The sequence below is a fragment of the Delphinapterus leucas genome, chromosome 2, assembly GCF_059928025.1.
Source record: "Delphinapterus leucas isolate spDelLeu-1000000601 "Yukka" chromosome 2, BTC_Dleu_Yukka2, whole genome shotgun sequence".
Lineage (NCBI taxonomy): Eukaryota > Metazoa > Chordata > Mammalia > Artiodactyla > Monodontidae > Delphinapterus > Delphinapterus leucas.
This window is the reverse complement of record NC_143130.1, coordinates 125,978,135-125,997,240: the sequence shown is the minus strand read 5'-3', so window position 1 is coordinate 125,997,240 and position 19,106 is coordinate 125,978,135.

The following is a 19,106-nucleotide window of genomic DNA, read 5'->3' as shown; positions in this document are numbered from 1 at the left end:
AAAAAATAATAAATCTTGCTATCAAAGTCCACCTCCTCAATTTGGGATGATTTGTTGTCTATTCATGTATTCCACAGATGCAGGGTATATCAGGGTGATTGGGGAGATTTAATCTGCTGCTCCTGAGGCTGCTGGGAGAGATTTCCTTTTCTCTTCTTTTTTTGCACAGCTCCCGGGGTTCAGCTTTGGATTTGGCCCCGCCTCTGCGTGTAGGTTCCCGGTGGGCGTCTGTTCTTTGCTCAAACCGGACAGGGTTAAAGGAGCCACTGATTCGGGGGCTCTGGCTCACTCAGGCTGTGGGGAGGGAGCGGCATGATGCAGGGCGAGCCTGCGGTGGCAGAGGCCAGCGTGACGTTGCACTGGCCTGAGGCACACCGTGCGTTCTCCCAGGGAAGTTGTCCCTGGATCCTGGGACCCTGTTAGTGGTGGGCTGCACAGGTTCCTGGTAGGTGAGGTGTGGGCAGTGACCTGTGGTCACACACAGGTTTCTTGGTGGTGGCAGCAGCAGCCTTAGCATCTCATGGCCGTCTCTGGGGTCTGCGCTGTTAGCCGCAGCTCGCGCCCATCTCTGGATCTCCTTTAAGTAGCGCTCTTAATCCCCTCTCCTCGCGCACCAGGAAACAAAGAAGGAAGAAAAAGTCTCTTGCCTCTTTAGCAGGTCCAGACTTTTCCCCAGACTCCCTCCGGGCTATGGGTGGTGCACTAACCCCTTCAGGCTGTGTTCACGCCGCCAGTCCTCTCCCTGCGCTCCAATCAAAGCCTGAGCCTCATCTCCCAGCCCCACCCGCCCCGGTGGGTGAGCAGACAAGACTCTCGGGCTGGTGAGTGCTGGTCGGCTCTTATCCTCTGTGCAGTAATCTCTCCACTTTGCCCTCCACACCCCTGTTGCTGTGCTCTCCTCCATGGCTCCGAAGCTTCCCCCCTCCGCCCCCATGGTCTCTGCCCTCTAAGGGGCTCCTAGTGTTTGGAAACCTTTCCTCCTTCACAGCTCCGTCCCACTGGTGTGGGTCCCATCCCTATTCTTTTGTCTCTGTTTATTCTTTTTTCTTTTGCCCTACCCAGGTACGTGGGGAGTTTCTTGCCTTTTGGGAGGTCTGAGGTCTTCTGCCAGCATTCAGTAGGTGTTCTGTAGGAGTTGTTCCACGTGTAGATGTATTTCTGATGTATCTGTGGAGAGGAAGGTGATCTCCGCGTCTTACTCTTCCACCATCTTCCCCCTCTCGACACATATTCTTTATCCATTCATCTGTCGATGGACAATTAGGTTGCTTCCATGTCCTGGCTATTGTAAATAGTGCTACAGTGAACACTGTGGTACATGACTCTTTTGGAATTATGGTTTTCTCAGGGTATATGCCCAGTAGTGGGATTGCTGGGTCCTATGGTAATTCTATTTTTAGATATTTAAGGAACTTCCATACTGTTCTCCATAGTGGCTGTATCAATTTATATTCTCACCAACACTGCAAGAGAGTCTTCCTTTTCTCCACACCCTCTCCAGCATTTACTGTTTGTAGATTTTGTGATGATGCCCATACTGACTGTTGTGTGGTGATACCTCATTGTAGTATTGATTTGCATTTCTCTAATGATTAGTGATGTTGAGCATCTTTTCATGTGTTTGTTGGCAATCCGTATATCTTCTTTAGAGAAATGTCTATTTAGGTCTTCTGCCAATTTTTGGATTTGGTTCTTTGTTTTTTGATATTGAGCTGCATGAGCTGCTGTATATTATGGAGATTAATCCTTTGTCAGTTGCTTCATTTGCAAATATGTTCTCCCACTCTGAGGGTTCTCTTTTCATCTTGTTTATGTTTTCCTTTGCTGTGCAAAAGTTTTTAAGTTTCATTAGGTCTCATTTGTTTATTTTTGTTTTTATTTCCATTCTTCTAGGAGGTGGGTCAAAAAGGATCTTGCCGTGATATATGTCATAGAGTGTTCTGCCTATGTTTTCCTCTAAGAGTTTTATGGTGTCTGGCCTTACATTTAGGTCTTTAATCCATTTTGAGTTTACTTTTGTGTATGATGTTAGAAAGTGTTCTAATTTCATTCTTTTACATGTAGCTATCCAGTTTCCCCAGCACCATTTATTGTAGAGGCAGTCTTTCCTTGATGGTATAGTCTTGTCTCCTTTATCAAAGATAAGGTGACCATATGTGTGTGGGGTTAACTCTGGGCTTTCTATTCTGTTCCATTGATGTATATTTCTGTTTTTTGTGCCAGTACCATACTGTTTTGATCACTGTAGCTTTGTAGTATAGTCTGAAGTCAGGGAGCCTGATTCCTCCTGCTCCATTTTTCTTTTCTCAAGATTGCCTTGGTGATTCAGGATCTATTGTTTTTCCATACAAATTGTGAAATTTTTTGTTCTACTTCTGTGAAAAATGCCATTGGTAGTGTGATATGGATTGCATTGAATCTGTAGATTGCTTTGGGTAGTATACTCATTTTCATAAAGTTGATTTTTCCAATCTAAGAACATGGTATATCTCTCCATCTGTTTGTATCATCTTTAATTTCTTTCATCAGTGTCTTATAATATTCCGCATACAGGTCTTTTGTCTCCTTAGGTAGGTTAATTCCTAGATATTTTATTCTTTTTGTTGCAATGGTAAATGGGAGTGTTTTCATGATTTCACTTTCAGATTTTTCATCATTAATGTATAGGAATGCCAGAGATTTCTGTGCATTAATTTTGTATCCTGCTACTTTACCAAATTCATTGATTAGCTCTAGTAGTTTTCTGGTAGCATCTTTAGGATTCTCTATGTATAGTATCATGTCATATGCAAACTGTGACAGTTTTACTTCTTCTTTTCTGATTTGGATTCCTTTTATTTCTTTTTCTTCTCTGATTGGCTAAACCTTCCAAAACTATGTTGAATAAGAGTGGTGAGAGTGTGCAACCTTGTTCCTGATCATAGAGGAAATGGTTTCAGTTTTTCAACATTGAGAACGATGTTGGTTGCAGGTTTGTCATATATGGCCTGTATTATGTTGAGGTAAGTTCCCTCTATGTCTACTTTCTGGAGAGTTTTTATCATAATTCGGTGTTGAATTTTGTCAAAAGCTTTTTCTTCATCTATTGAGATTATCATATGGTTTTTATACTTCATTTTTTTAATATGGTGTATCACATTGATTAATTTGTGTATATTGAAGAATCCTTGCATTCCTTGGATAAACCCCATTTGATCATGGTGTAAGATCCTTTTAATGTGCTGTTGGATTCTGTGTGCTGGTATTTTGTTGAGGATTTTTGCATCTATGTTCATCAGAGATATTGGACTGTGTTTTATTTGTGTGTGTGACATCTTTGTCTTGTTTTCGTATCGGGGTGATGGTGGCCTCAAAGAATGAGTTTGGGAGTGTTCCTCCTTCTGCTATATTTTTGAAGAGCTTGAGAAAGATAGGTGTTAGCTCTTCTCTAAATGTTTGATAGAATTCGCCTCTGAAGCCATCTGGTCCTGGGCTTTTGTTTGTTGGAAGATTTTTAACCACAGTTTCAATTTTCGCACTTGTGACTTGTCTGTTTATATTTTCTATTTCTTCCTGGTTAAGTCTCGGAAGGTTGTGCTTTTCTAAGAATTTGTCCGTTTCTTCCAGGTCGTCCATTTTATTGGCATATAGTTGCTTGTAGTAATCTCTCATGATCCTTTGTATTTCTGCAGTGTCAGTTGTCTCCTTTTTCATTTCTAATTCTGTTGATCTGAGTGTTCTCCTTTTTTTTCTTGAGGATTCTGGCTAATAGTTTATCATTAATTTTTATCTTCTCAAATAACCAGCTTTTAGTTTTATTGATCTTTGCTATTGTTTCCTTCATTTCTTTTTCATTTATTTCTGATCTGATCTTTATGATTTCTTCTGCTAATTTTGGGGTTGTGTTCTTTTTTCTCTAATTAATTTAGGTGTAAGGTTAGGTGGTTTACTTGAGTTTTTTCTTGTTCTTAAGCTAGGATTTTATTGCTATAAACTTCCCTCTTAGAACTGCTTTTGGTGTATCCCTTAGGTTTTGGGTTGTTATGTTTTCATTGTCATTTGTTTCTAGGTAGTTTTTGATTTCCTCTTTGATTTCTTCAGTGATCTCTTGGTTATTTAGTAGTATATTGTTTAGCCTCCATGTGTTTGTATTTTTTACAGCTCATTTCCTGTAATTGATATCTAGCCTCCAAGCATTGTTGTCGGAAAAGATACTTGATACAATTTCAATTTTCTTAAATTTACCACGGTTTGATTTGTGACCCAAAATATGGTCTATCCTTGAGAATGTTCCATGAGCAGTTGAGAAAAAAGTGTATTCTGTTGTTTTTGGATGGAATGTCCTATAAATATCAATTAAGTCCATCTTGTTTAATGTGTCATTTAAAGCTTGTGTTTCCTTATATATTTTCATTCTGGAAGATCTGTCCATTGGTGAAAGTGGAGTGTTAAAGTCCCCTACTATTATTTTGTTACTGTGGATTTCCCCTTTTATGGCTGTTAGCATTTGCTTTATGTATTGAGGTGCTCCTATTTTGGGTGCATAAATATTTACAATTGTTATATCTTCTTCTTGGATTTATCCCTTGAGCATTATGTAGTGTTCTTCTTTGTCTCTTGTAATAGTCTTTATTTTAAAGTCTATTTTGTCTGATATGAGGATTGCTATTCCAGCTTTCTCTTGATTCCCATTTGCATGGACTATCTTTTTCCATCCCCTCACTTTCAGTCTGTATGTGTCCCTAGGTCTGAAGTATGTCTTTTTTAGACAGCAAATGTATGGGTCTTGTTTTTGTATCCATTCAACCTGTCTATGTCTTTTGGTTTGAGCATTTAATCCATTTACATTTAAGGTAATTATCAATATGTATGTTCCTTTTACCATTTTTTGGGGGGGGGTTGTTTTTGTAGGTGTTTTCCTTCACTTGTGTTTCCTGCCTAGAGAAGTTCTTTTAGCACTTGTAAAGCTGGTTTCATGGTGTTGAATGCTCTTTGCTTTTGCTTGTCTGAAAAGGTTTTAATTTGTCTGTCAAATCTGAATGAGATCCTTGTGGGGCAGAGTAATCTTGGTTGTAGGTTTTTCCCTTTCATCACTTTAAATATGTCCTGCCACTCCCTTCTGGCTTGCAGAGCTTCTGCTGAAAAATCAGCTGTTAACATTATGGGTATTCCATTGTATATTATTTGTTGCTTTCCCCTTGCTGCTTTTAATATTTTGTCTTTGTAATTAATTTTTGATAGCTTCAGTATATGTGTCTCAGCATGTTTTTCTTTGGGTTTATTCTGTATGGTACTTTCTGTGCTTCCTGTACTTGGTTGACTATTTCCTTTCCCATGTTAGGGCAGTTTTCGACTATAATCACTTCAAATATTTTCTCAGACCCTTTCTTTTTCTCTTCTTCTTCTTGGACCCCTATAATTCAAATGTTGGTGTGTTTAATGTTGTCCCAGAAATCTCTGAGACTGTTCTCAGTTCCTTTCATTCTTTTTTCTTTATTCTGCTCTCTGGCAGTTATTTCCACCATTTTATCTTCCAGCTCACTTACTTCTGCCTCAGTTATTCTGCTCTTGATTCCTTCTAGAATATTTTTAATTTCAGTAATTGTGTTGTTCATCACTGTTTGTTTGCTCTTTACTTCTTCTAGGTCCTTGGTAAACGTTTCTTGTATTTTCTCCATTCTGTTTCCGAGATTTGGGATCATCTTTAGTATTCTTACTCTGAATTCTTTTTTAGGTAGGTTGCCTATTTCATCTTCATTTATTTGGTCTTGTAGGTTTTTACCTCGCTCCTTTGTCTGTGACATTTTTTTTTTCGTTTGTTCTTCTTTTTTTTCTCTCTCTCTCTTTTCATTGTGTAGTGCTGTATTCCTGTCTTAATGTTTGTGTGGCCTGAGATGTCCTGCACTGGAGTTTGTTGGTGTTTGGATAGAGCCGGGTCTTGGTGCTGAGATGAGGACTTCCAGGAGGCCTCACTCCGATCAGTATTCCCTGGGGTCTGAGTTTCTCTGTTAGTCCAGCTTCTTGAACTCAGAGCTCCCAGCACAGGTGCTTGGGCATGCCCTCTGGCTTGGAAACCAAGATCTTGCAAACTTTGTGATGTGGTAAGAAAAAGAAAAAAAGGAAGAAAGAAAAAAGCAGCAGTACAATATCAAAGAATAAAAAACAAAATAAAATTTGAAATATAAAATATATATTAATGGGCTTCCCTGGTGGTGCAGTGGTTGAGAGTCTGCCTGCTGATGCAGGGGACACTGGTTCGTGCCCCGGTCTGGGAAGATCCCACATGCCGTGGAGCGGCTAGGCCCATGAGCCATGGCCATTGAGCCTGCACGTCCAGAGCCTGTGCTCCGCAACGGGAGAGGCCACAACAGTGAGAGGCCCAGGTACTGGAAAAAAAAAAAAAAATATATATATATATATATATGTATATATATATTAGGAAAAATAAAACTATAATTGAAACAACTGGTCCTTGGGGGTTCCTCCCATCCCCTTAGATATCTGTTGTCCCCCCCCAGTGCCTGGTAAATGTTCTAGTTTTGAGAAGATGCGAATTCCACGTCCTCCTAGCCACCTTGACTCCATCCCTCTAGGAATTCTTAAATCAACATTAGCTTGCATATAATAGCCTCCTTTCAAATCTCAGTAATATCTACAAAGCATTAAGCATGGACTTTATACAGAAGTTTTTACAAAGGGAGGTAAGCAAAACCTGAAAACATTTGGCAAATATCTGCTGTAGGCCTACAATTGTACTCTACTGGTCATATACAGAAGTATATAAGATGTGATAAAGATTCTTATTTGGTATGTCATGGGAATTAACATTTTTCTTGTGGGAAATTGAAAATTCTGGAAAGCTTTCAGCAGAATAATTAATTAAATAACATTGAAGTGTTTAGATAATTATTGACAGAGAATAGAGGCATGTAAATCTGTTCCAGAATATCCAGATTGCACTGCATAAAAATATAGTCTATGTCAGTGACATGAGAAAAGGAGAAACATTTGGGGGAAGAGAAAACAAAAATGCATTCAATACATACTATGTGTTATGCTTTTCACATGTTTAAGTAATTCTTACAGAATTCTATTATTTAGAGGATATTTTCATTGTATCAATAAGGGAATTGAGATACAAGGATTTTATTTGTCCTGTTAAAGATCACACAAGTTATAAGTGGAGAAACCAGGATTTGAAACTGGTCGAAATTGAATTTTCTCTCTGATTCTATTTGAGGTTTAAGGAAGAAACAGGAGAGAAAGTTAACTATATAGTTGTTATGGTGGATACTGTGACATTTACCAAGGAAGAAGAGTGTGTTTTAGGGTCAAAAAAATTCAAGTTTGTATATAGTAAGCTTAAGATGTTCACATAGTTTGAAAGTGAATACTTCTAAAATCATGTTGGAAATATATGTATGACATTTAGGAAAGATGTTAACAGGGCTTCTAGAAGGCAGAACTATATTTAGTCTATCTTTGTATACCTAGCAACTTGCACATTAATATAGTTTGGTACATTACACAGTGAACTCATGGAAGTTGATGAGAATGTCTACAGACAGAAAAATGTAGTGTGCTTAGAACAGAAGGGCTAAGGAAAGGGAATTCAAAAGAGAACTCAGATTGGTCAAAGAAGAATCTGGAAAATGCAGTACAGTAAGTCTCCTACATACGAACCTTCAAGTTGCAAACTTTCAAAGATGCAAACGTGTGTTCACACGTCCAATCACGTACGTTAGTTCATGTGTCAGGCGTACATTGTCATGCACGTGCATCCTCTACAAGTGGTTGTGCTTTTGTGTACTTTATAGAGAACAGTAATATAGTATCTTTATCTCAAGCTCAGGATGTCTGAAGCAAGAGTAAAACAGCAGTGATGTGGCTGGTACTAGTGTACTTTTCAAGGAACTGTACTGTAAGATTAGAAATGTTTTCTTTATTTTTTGTGTCTGTTTTTTATGTATTATTTGTGTGGAAGGTATTATAAACCTATTACAGTACAGTACTATATAGACAACTGTGTCAGTTGGGTACTTAGGCTAACTTTGTTGGACTTACAAACAAATTGGACTTACAAATGCGCTCTCAGAATGGAACTTACTCATATGTAGGGACTTACTGTACCACAAACTGTACCAAAAATCAGAAATTTTAAGGAATAAAAAAATCTGTCAAATGTTACTAAAAGATCAAGTGGGTGAGATTTTAGAAGATATCACTCTATTGATTGTATTTAACAAGTAATAGGAATGCCAAAGAAATAAATATAATATTTTAGTGTTCTAGAATTCCAAGATTACAAGTATTGAAGTATGTTGACCTGATTGGCACAATAGAGAAAGTCATTTGCAATGGAGGGGAAGGTTAGGGATGGTGAAGCTAATGCAAGTCATCAATCCAAAGAAAGTATTTTCAAATGTTTGTGTCATGTCTCTGATTGCACTTGAGATATGAACAATGTTCACTTGTTAAGAGTATATAGGGCCTATGAGGATTGTGCAAGGTTGGCTGTACCTGAAATTGATTATTTCTAGAGAAAATAGTTTGCTCTTAGAAGTAGCTGTGACTAAATGAATTTGTGATTCATGAGACAGCAGAGATATCTCTTTGAATTTGATTTTGTACCTTCAAACTAAAAAAAGTTTTTGACGTAACTATATACATTTAAAAAGTAATATGGCATTAGTGCAAAAAGGTTATATGTGTATAAATGGATATTTATTTTATGTTGATTGGAAAAATAATTAAAAACTTGAAAGATTGTCAGAACCTAATACATTGAAAAACATTTTTCAAGTTTGAAAGAAGTTGGTAATCCAGGAAGTATCTTTTGACTATGTCCCTCTGTGACTACCATATCATTTTAGAGGCTGTGCTTACAATTTGTTCAAAAAATGTCACTTCTTAAAGGAGTAAATCCCTGGTAAGTTTTACCTGTTGATTTGGATGTTTCTGCAAAGCAGATATGAAGCTCTTTCTTACCTTTGTTTATCAGTGTTTCTCAACATTTTTTTCATTATCACCCTCCACAAAGAGCCTTTTTAAGTATTTTTTCCCTAATCACCTCCATGAAATGTTAGTATCACAAATATACTATATATTTGTTATGTACTGTATAAATGTCTGTGCATTATATATAAAATGAGTACAATTTTTTTCTATTTTATTTTATTGTATTCATTTTCTATTGAGGTACAGTTGACTTACAGTATATTAGTTTCAGGTGTACAACATAGTGATGCAGTATTCTTGTAGATTATACCCTATTAAAAGTTATTACAAAATAATGGCTATAATTCCCTGTGCTGTAAAATATATCCTTGTTGCTTATTTATTGTATACATAGTAGTTTGTATCTCTTAATCCCATACTCCTATCTTACCCTCCTACACTTCCCTCTCTCCACAAGTAACCATTAGTTTTTTTCTGTATCTGTGAGTTTACTTCTGTGAGTCTATTTCTGCTTTCCTATGTACATTCATTTTTTATTTTTAGATTCCACATATTAGTGATATCATACAGAATTTTCTCTGACTTATTTCACTTAGCATAAGAATCTCTAGGTCTATCCGTGTTGCTGCAGATGGCAGAATTTCATTCTTTTTTATGGCTAATATTTTATTATATGTATATCACTTCTTCTTTATCCATTCTTCTGTTGATGGACACTTGGGTTGCTTCCATATCTTGGTTATTGTAAATCATGCTTCTGTGAACATTGAGGTACATTACCTTTTTGAATTAGTGGTTTTAATTTTTCCAGATATATACCTAGGCTTGAGTTGCTGGATCATATGGTAGTTCTATTTTTAGTTTTCTGAGGAGCCACCATACTGTTTTCTAAAGTGGCTGCACCAATTTATATTCCCACCAAAAGTGCACAAGTGTTCCCTTTTGTCCATATCCTTGTAACATTTATTATTCTGGGGTGATATCTCATTATTATTTTGATTTGCATTTCTCTAATAATTAGGGATGTTAAGCATCTTTTCATGTGCCTGTTGGCCATCTGTAAGTCTTTGGGAAAATGTCCATTCAGGTTTTCTACCCATTTCTTTATTTCTATTTTTTTATATTGAGTTATATAAGGTGTTTATATGTTTTGGTTATTAACCCTTTTTTGGTCATATCATTTGCAAATATTTTCTCCCATTCCATAGATTGTCTTTTTATCTTATTGATGAATTCCTTTGCTGTGTAAAAGCTCTTAAGTTTAATCAGGTCCTATTTGTTCACTTTTGTTTTTATTTCTTTTGCCTTAGGAGACACATTCCAAAATATATTGCTATGATTTACATCAAAGCGTGTTCTGTCTCTATTCTCTTCTAGGAGTTTTATAGTTTCCGTTCTTACATTTATGCCCTTAATATGTTTTGAGTTTATTTGTGCATACAGTGTGAGGAAATGTTCCAATTTCATTCTTGTATATGTAGCTGTCCAATTTTCCCAGCACCACTTATTGAAGAGATTGTTTTTTCTCCATTGTATATTCTTTTCCCCTTTGTCTTAGATTAATTGAACATAAGTGCATAGGTTTATTTCTGGGCTCTCTATTCTGTTCCACTGATCTGCTGTGTCTGTTTTTGTGCCAGTACCATGCTGTTTTGAATACTGTAGCTTTGTAGTATATTAGTATAGTCTGAAGTCTGGGACGGTGATAACTCCAGTGTTGTTTTTTTCTCAAGATTGTCTTGGTAATTCAGGGTCTTTTGTGGTTTGATGTAAATTTTAGGATTATTTTTTCTAGTTCTGTGAAAAATGTCGTGGGTATTTTGATAGGGATTACATTAAATCTGTTGATTGCTTTGGGTAGTATGGCCATTTTGACATTAATTCTTCTAATCCAAGAACATAGGCTATCTTTCCATTTCTTTGAATCGTCTTCAATTTCCTTCATTAATGTTTTATAGATTTAAGATTATAGATCCTTCACCTCCTCGGTTGAGTTTATTCTTAGGTATTTTCCTCTTTTTGATGTGATTTTTAAATAGAATTCCTTTTAACTTTTGCTTTCTGATAGTTAATTATTAGTACATAGAAAAGCAACAGATTTCTGTATATTTTCTTCAATTCTGCAACTTTGCTGAATTTACTTGTTAGTTCTATAAGCTTTCAGATGGAGACTTTAGGATTTTCTATATAAAGTATCATGTCATCTACAAATAGTGACACTTTTCCCTCTACCCTTCTGATTTGAATGCCTTTTTATTTCTTTTTCTTTTCTGATTTCTGTGACTAGGACTTCCAATACTATGTTAAATAGAAGTGGCAAGAGTAGGTACCCTCGTCTTGTTCCTGAATTACCAGAAACTCTCATCTTTTCACTGTTGGGTATGCTGTTAGCTGTGGGTTTGTCATAAATGGCTTTTATTATGTTGAAATATGTCCCATCTCTACTCACTTTAATGAAAGTTTTTTAATCATGAATGGATGTTGAATTTTGTTAAATGATTTTTCTGCATCTATGGAGATGATCATTTGATTTTTATCCTTTCTTTTGTTATTGTGGTGTATCACATTGATTGATTTGCAAATATTGAACAATTCTTATGTCTCTGGAATAAAGTCCAATTGATTATGGTGTATGATTCTTTTTATATGTTGTTGGATCTGGTTTGCTAATATTTTGTTGAGGATATTTGCACCTATATTTGTCAATGATATCAACCTGTAATTATTATTATTCTTTGAAGTGTCTTTGTATGCTTTTGGTATGAGGGTAATGGTGGAGTTGTAGAATGAATTTGGAAGTGTTCTCTCCTACTCAATATTTTTGAATAGTTGGAGAAGGATAGGTATTAGTTCTTCTTTATATGCTTGGTAGAATTCCCCTTTGAAGCCATGTGTTACTGTACTTTTGTTTGTTGGGAGTTTTTAAATTACAAATTCAATTTCACTATAGTGATTAGAATGTTCAGATTGTCTTTTTCTTCTTGACTCAGTCCTGGCAGGTTGTATGTTTCAAAAAGATTTGTCCATTTCTTCCAGGTTGTCCAATTTGTTGGCATATAACTGTGTGTTATTCTTTTGATGATTTTTGTATCTCTGTGTTATCAGTTGTTATTTCTCCTCTTTCATATTTTATTTTCTTTATTTGCATCTCATTTCTTCTTCTTGGTGAGCCTGGCTGAAAGTTTATCAATTTTGTTTATCTTTTTAAAAAAGCAGCTCTTGGATTCTTTGATATTTTCTTTCTTTCTTTCTTTATTTCTCTCTCTCTCTGTTTCTCTCTCTCTCTTTCTTTCATCTCTATTTGTCTCTGTCTTTATTATTTCCTTCCTTCCTTCTGTTGATTTTGGGCTTTCTTTGCTCTACTTTTTGTAATTCTCTGAGATAGTAGGATAGGTTGTTTATTTGAGATTTTTCTTGTTTCTTGAGGAAGGCCTATATCCCTTTAAACTTCACTCTTAGGACTATTTTTGCTGTATCCAAGAGATTTTGGAAAGTTGTGTTTCTATTTTCATTTGTCTCAAGGTATTTTCTGATTTTCTCTTTCATTTCTTCATTGACCCACTTTTTTTTTATTAACATATTATTTAGTTGCCATGTGTTTTTTCTTTTTCCATTTTTCTTTCCATAATTGATTTCTAGTTTCATACTGTTGTGGTTAGAAACAGTGTTTGATATAATTTCTATCCTCTTAAATTTGTTGAAATTTGTTTTGAGGCCTAGGGTGTGATCTATCCTGAAAAACCTTCCATGTCCACTTGAAAAGAATGTGTATTCTGGTGTTTTCATATGTAATGTCCTGTAGATATATATATAAAGTCCAACCAGTCTATTGTGTCATTTAAGACCACTGTTGCCTTATTGATTTTTCTGTCTGGATGATCTGTCCATTGATGTAAGTGGGGTATTAAAGTCACCTACTATTATTGTATTATTGTCAATTTCTCCTTTTATGTCTGTTAGTGTTTGCTTTATATATTTAAGTGCCCCTGTACTTGGGTGCATATATGTTAATGAGAATAGATCCTCTTCTTATATTGATCCTTTTATCATTATATAAAGCCCTTCTTTGTCTTTTGTTATAGCCTTTGTTTTAACATCTATTTTTTCTAAGTATTGCTACCCCCACTTTTGTCATTTCCATTTACATGAAATATCTTTTTCCAGCCCCTCACTTTGTCTGTGTGTGTCTTTAGCTCTGAAGTGAATCTCTTGTAGGCAGCCTATAGATGGGTCTTGTTTTTTTATTCAATCAGCCACCCTATGTGTTTTGATTGGGGCAGTTAGTCCATTGACAATTCAAGTAATTATTTACAGATGTGTACTTATGGCCATTTTATTACTTGTTTTCTGGTTGTTTTTGTAATTCTTCTCCATTCTTCTTTTTTTTCTTCCTTTGCAGTATGATTATTTTCTTTAGTAGTGTGCTTGTATCCCTTTTAGTTTTTGTGTATCTATTGTAGGTTTTTGATTTGTGGTTATCATGAGGGTGATATATGTTGATGTATAATTATATCTACTTGTTTGAAACTGGTTGCCATTTAAGCTCAAACACATTCTAAAAGTTCTACATTTTTTTTCTCCCCTTCCCCACATTTTGTGTTTTTGCTGTCATATTCTATATCTTTGTGTTTATTCCTTAATTGTTTAGTTATATTGCTTTTACAATTTTTTTGTCTTTTAATCTTTATACTGGCTTATTTAATGGTTGATCCTCTGTCCTTAGTATATATTTGCCTTTCCTTGTGGAATTTCCCTTTCCTATAGATTCTTCTTTTCCTCTTAGAGAAGACCCTTTAACATTTCTTATAGAGTATGTTTAATATTGATTAACTCCTTTAATTTTTGCTTGTCTGAGAAGTTCTTTATCTCTCTTTTGATTCTAAATGATAATCTTTCTATGTAGAGTATCCTAGGTTGAAGGCTTTTCCCTTTCAGCACTTTGGACATATCATGCCACTAATTTCTGGACTGGAAAGTTTCTGCAGAAAAATCAGCTGATAGACTTATAGAGAGTCCCTTGTATATGAGTCTTTGTTTTTCTCTTGCTGCTTTTAGAATTCTCTTTTATTCTTTAACTTTTGCCATTTTAATTATAATATGTCTTGGCATGGATCTGTTTGGGTTTCTCTTGTTTGGGACCAACCCTCTGTGCTTTCTGTACCTGGATATCTGTTTCCTTCTTCAAGATTGGGAAGGTTTAGCCATAATTTCCTCAAATACATTTTCAATCCCCTTCTCTCTCTTCTCCTTTTGGAACCCCTATGATGTTGATGTTAGTATACTTAGTGTTATTACAGAGCGCCTAATCTCTTCTCATTTTTTAAAATTTTTCTTTTTATTGTTCTCATTGGGTGATTTCCATTATTCTAGCTTCCAGATCACTTATGCTTTCTTCTGTACCACTTAGTCAGTCTTCTATTCATTCTTTTCAGTGTGCTTTATATTTTAGCTATTAAATTATTTATATTTTGGATTGGGTCTTTTTCATATTTTCAAATTCCTTGTTAAAGTTCTCACTGTGTTTACTCATTCTTTTCCCTAATTCAGTTAGCAATCTTATTATGAGTGCTTTGAATTTTTTATCTGGTAAATTGTTTCTGTTTTATTATTTATTTTTTCAGGGTTTTTCTCCTGGTATTTCAGTTGAAACCAGTTCCTCTGCCTTTTAATTTTCTTTAACTTTCTCTGCCTCTATGAATTTAGGTGAAACAGTTACCTATTGTGGTCTTAAATGTGTGTTCTTATGTGGAAACATCCCTATACAAACTGTGTGTGCCCAATGCCTTTGGTGGGAGAACTGGATTTGATTTAGATGCTATTCACATTTTTCCTCATGGTATGCTGCACCTATCACCTTGATAGAGAGTAAGACTGCAGATAGAGGGGCTAGAGCTAGCACTTTGTGTGAGGCAGGACTTCTCCTATGCTCAGTGGCTATCACTGCCCTATCAAGGGTGGAGTCTGATCCCATGTTGCTATAGCAGAAGCCTTGAGGGTCAGGCCTGAGATGGCTGTGTTTTCTTTGGTTGTTCACTTTTCCCTCTCCCTGTTGTGGGACCCTTGTGACAGGGGAGGAGCACCAAAGCAAGTGGTACATGAAGCCTCTTGGCCCATGTCAGCCACAGACAGAGGTCTGTGCCATCTCTAATGCCTGTGCAGGCACCAACAATTTCCACTCACTCTGCTAGGACACAGTCCTGAGTCCAAGTCCCCTTTGTCTGTCACAGACAATCACTCCCCACAGCCTCCATCACCCTCAACTGTTGTGGAACCACACTGCAGTGCAGGCAGCATCTGCATGGACTCTTGCTGTATACAGGGCATGAGCTGTGGGGGAGTAGCCACCTTCAGAGTTCTGGACTGCTTCTGATGCACTGCTTGAGTAAGTGCCAAGGATGGTCACTGCTGCCCCGTCCAGGTTCTGCCTTGGGACCTAGTTGCCCCTGTGTGTGTGTCCCATGGTGGAGTTTTCTCCCCAGATCCAATGGCATGCTGTGATGTAGAATAAGCAGGGCTTGAGGGTTCACTAGGATTGGGCTGGAGCCCACACTGAGTAGGTCACCAAAAATGAGTCAACCAGCCATGCTGTTTCAATTTGCCCTTCCTGACCAGCCTCAGGGGTAAGCCAGCTTGCATGCAATCCTCATGAGCAGAGTTCAGCCTTTCCACAGGCCTCCAATTAGTCTCAGCAGTTCTCCACTCAGCCAAGGGGACTTGTCTCTCCTGTGTATGGCCCCAGGACTAGGGCACCCAATCTGTGACTCTCACTGTTCACTCTCAGGTTTGGTCTCTACCCGTGTATCTTCTCCCTTTCCTCTCCCAGGGCACAGGTCTCTACTTGATCACTTTCTTCCCTTCCATCCTGATTATGTGTGGATCTTTCTTATAGCCTTGGTTGTACAGGAGTCTTTCTGTCAGTTTCCAGTTAGTTTTCAGTGAGAATTGTTCCACATGTAGATGTATTTTTTCTGTGTTCATGGAGGAAGGTGAGTTCCACATTCTATTCTCCACCATCTTCTTCATTCCCTCAAAAAGAGTAAGATTTTTTTACCCTCACCCAAAATGATTTTCCCCCTTAGGAGTGATCTTGTGCTATTGAGAATGCATGATACACCTAATTCAAAATAAACAATGTGTGAGGCCTTGGTGAAGGTGTCTTATTAAGAAGGCTATAAAATTTATTAGTACTCAGGGAGTTTTATTTTTATGGAGCTAAGTCAGAAGTAAGCACAGTGTGACCTAAAAAACTAAAAAAACAAACTTTAGCATAGTTTCTCCTTGGAAAGGTTGGTTTAAATACTTACTGAGTCTGATGCATGACTGAAAAGCAAAGTGTTATGAAATGTAAACAAACATACTTGCAGAAGCTTAAGTGTATTTATAAACATGAGATCTAAAGCAAAGAAGAAAATTAATTTTTCAAAAATATTTGTCAAATGCTGGGAACTCAGTGTGGCTAAAATGGAAACAAGCCTGACCTCAGGAGACTATGGCCTAAATCAGGAGACTATGGCCTAAAGGGTGAAAGAGCAGCCCAAATCAGTTTAGTAAGCATCAAGTTAAAAGGTAGAGAAAACTATGAAGATTAAAATTGAAACTGCCCACAGGCAGACCAGATGGCAGAGAGGACAGTTGGCAGGCTATAACAAGTCTATGGGCATGGTGAATTCTGACCCTGAGGTGTCAGAAGTGAAGAGAAAAAGGCATAAAATCTGTTCCACATAGGAAAGCAGTTGGCAAATGTCAAATGAGATCAGTAAGTAGTGAAGATTTCAACAAGGCAGGCTGGGTCAGATACAGATTGTTTTTTAAAGGAGGAAGGAACACTTATGGGGGAAACCGTTAGTACTGAAAGAGAGAGAAATAATTCAAGACACAGGCTGAGTCATAAAGCAGTGGATATTCAGCCACAGGCACCTGGGCTAACAGAAGAGGGAAATAAAAGAAAAGAGTTTAAGCATCAAGTGTCTACAAATTAAAAATACACAAGAGACAAAGAGGAAAGATACAGGTAGCACTAGCAACAGCAGAACAAGCACTGTTAGAGGATTAGAGACCAACTTCCTTCACCTCTTGCTTTACATTTCCTAGAATAAAACACCTGTGAACAGGCGTAAATAACAGATCACCTGAAAGACAGACAGTTGATTGTAGCCATACTTTTAAAGGAAGACTTTTCTGGGAGTCCCAAAATCCAACTCCTTTATCATTTTGTCATGTAAATCCCCAATACTGAATCATTCTTTTTGTTTTCTCTGTAATTGCTCTCAAGTTAAAGCAACATTGTTACAAAACAACCAAGGAATTATATTGGTATATAACACTATCAAATTTAAGTATACTATAGGTTTTGGGTCGTGGTGATTTCATTGTCATTAGTTTCTAGGTATTTTTTGATTTCCTCTTTGATTTCTTCAGTGACCTCTTGGTTAATTAGTAGTGTATTGTTTAGCCTCCAGGTGTTTGTATATTTTACAGATTTTTTCCTGTAACTGATATCTAATCTCATAGTGTTGTGGTCTGATACAATTTCAATTTTCTTAAATTTACCAAGGTTTGCTTTGTGACCCAAGATATGATCTATCCTGGAGAATGTTCCATGAGCACTTGAGAAGAAAGTGTATTCTGTTGTTTTTGGTTGGAATGTCCTATAAATATCAATTAAATCCATCTTGTTTAATGTATCATTTAAAGGTTGTGTTTCCTTATTTATTTTCATTTTGGATGATCTGTCAATTGGTGAAATTGTGGTGTTAAAGTCCCCTACTCTTATTGTGTTACTGTCAATTTCCCCTTTTATGGCTGTTTGTTATTTGCCTTATGTATTGAGGTGCTCCCATGTTGGGTGCATAAATATTTACAATTGTTATATCTTCTTCTTGGATTGATCCCTTGATCATTATGTAGTGTCCTTCTTTGTCTCTTGTAATAGTCTTTATTTTAAAGTCTATTTTGTCTGATATGAGAATGCCACTCCAGCTTTCTTTTGATTTCCATTTGCAAGGAATATCTTTTTCCATCCCCTCACTTTCAGTCTGTATGTGTCCCTAGGTCTGAAGTGGGTCTCTTGTAGACAGCATATATACGGGTCTTGTTTTTGTATCCATCACTAATCAATCACTAGAGAAATGCAAATCAAAACTACAATGAGGTATTACCTCACACTGGTCAGAATGGCCATCATTAAAAAATCTACAAAATAAATGCTGGAGAGGGTGTGGAGAAAACGGAACCCTCTTGCACTGTTGATGAGAATGTAAATTGATACAGCCACTATGGGGAACAGTATGGAGGTTCCTTAAGAAACTAAAAATAGAACTATCACATGACCCAGCAATCCCACTATTAGGCATATACCCTGAGAAAACCATAATTCAAAAAGAGACATGTACCACAATGTTCATTGCAATAGCCAGGACATGGAAGCAACATATGTGTCCATCAACAGATGAATGGATAAAGAAGATGTGGCACATATATACAATGGAATATTACTCAGCCATAAAAAGAAATGAAATTGAGTTATTTGTAGTGAGGTGGGTAGACCTAGAGTCTGTCATACAGAGTGAAGTAAGTCAGAAAGAGAAAAACAAATACCATATGCTAATACATATATATAGAATTTTAAAAAATGGTCCTAATGAACCTAGGGGTAGGACAGGAATAAAGACACAGACATAGAGAATGGACTTGAGGGCACGGAGAGGGGGAAGGGTAAGCTGGGATGAAGTGAGATAGTGGCATGGACATATATACACTACCAAATATAAAATAAATACCTAGTGGGAAGCATCTGCATAGCACAGGGAGGTCAGCTTGGTGCTTTGTGTCCACCTAGAGGCGTGGGATAGGGAGGGTGGTAGGGAGATGCAAGAGGGAGGAGATATGGGGATATATGTATACATATAGCTGATTCACTTTGTTATACAACAGAAGCTAACACACCATTGTAAAGCAATTATACTCCAGTAAAGATGTTAAAAAAATTTAAGTATACTATCTAATTTCCCCAAGTATGATAAATTTCCTCATTTCTCTATCTCAGGCATAAACCTACAGTCAGAAACTTATTCTATATGTTCCACAATACCCTATATTTCATGTTTGTGGTAATAATCATCCCACGTCTATGTTTTTGTCTCCAATAGAGGTCTGGTGTTGATGTCATG